This window comes from Otolemur garnettii, unplaced genomic scaffold (assembly GCF_000181295.1).
Source record: "Otolemur garnettii isolate 467f Iridium unplaced genomic scaffold, OtoGar3 scaffold00003, whole genome shotgun sequence".
NCBI lineage: Eukaryota > Metazoa > Chordata > Mammalia > Primates > Galagidae > Otolemur > Otolemur garnettii.
In genome coordinates, this window is record NW_003852398.1 from 42,945,133 (window position 1) to 42,946,306 (window position 1,174).

Genomic DNA, 1,174 nt, shown 5'->3' on the forward strand with positions numbered 1-1,174 from the left:
GGATGTATGTGGCTGGCGCCTTAGCCACTTGAGCCACAGGCACTGAGCCTTTCTCTCTCTTTTTTGAAAAACAATTCTCAAATGTACTTCTTTCCCATTATTGAATGCCCAGGCATGGTGGAATCACTAATGGTATGAAATGAATTGCAGCTCTCACAGGTGAAAACAGATGCAATTCAAGGAGAGGCACAGACCAAGACATGTAAAAACATGCATTAATTTTTTGCAGCTACCTTTGTTTGGGCTTTTTGTTTGTCTGAGACTGAGTCTTGCTTTGTCGCCCTTGGTGGAGTGCTGTGGAGTCATAGCTCACAGCAACCTCCTGAGTAGCTGGGACTACAGGCACCTATCACAACACCCGGTTATTTTTAGAGACAGGGTCTTGCTCTTGCTTAGGCTGGTCTCAAACTCCTGAGCTCAGGCAATCCACCTGCTTCCACCTGCCAGAGTGCTAGGATTACAGGTGTGAGCTACCATGCCGGCCCTGCAGCTACCTTTCGAATGTGGCCCTCAGGTGCTGTCTGATTACCTGTCCTAGTCAAGTCAAGGGACTGATAGAACACAGGGAAATACTCTGCCAACCAAGAAGCCCTGGATTTAGTTCTGCCCAAGTTCTTTTTCTTTCATGAAACCAATAACAAAAGTTGAGAATTCCATGTAGATACACATGTGGTGTCAGGACTGAGATATGCCTTGACTTGGTAAGTCTTGAGAATAATTTAGGTATTCTCAATATGATTTGATCAAACCTGATCAAAACTGGTTAAAAAGTAGCACTAGCCGATATACGGTTGAACAGATACTTTTGTATTACTACTAAAGACTCTTAACTTGTCATCACAAGTAGATTTTAATTCATCGTCAGTGGTAATTTTCTTTTTTCTTTTTTTTTTTTGTAGAGACAGAGTCTCACTTTATCACCCCCGGTAGAGTGCCGTGGCATCACACAGCTCACAGCAACCTCCAACTCCTGGGCTTAGGCGATTCTCTTGCCTCAGCTTCCCAACTCAGTGGTAATTTTCTTTTTTTTTTATTTTTATATTTTTTTTTTGAGACAGAGCCTCAAGCTGTCCCCCTGGACAGAGTGCCGTGGCATTACAGCTCACAGCAACCTCCAACTCCTGGGCTCAAGCGAGTCTCTTGCCTCTGCCTCCCAAGTAGCTGGGACCACAGG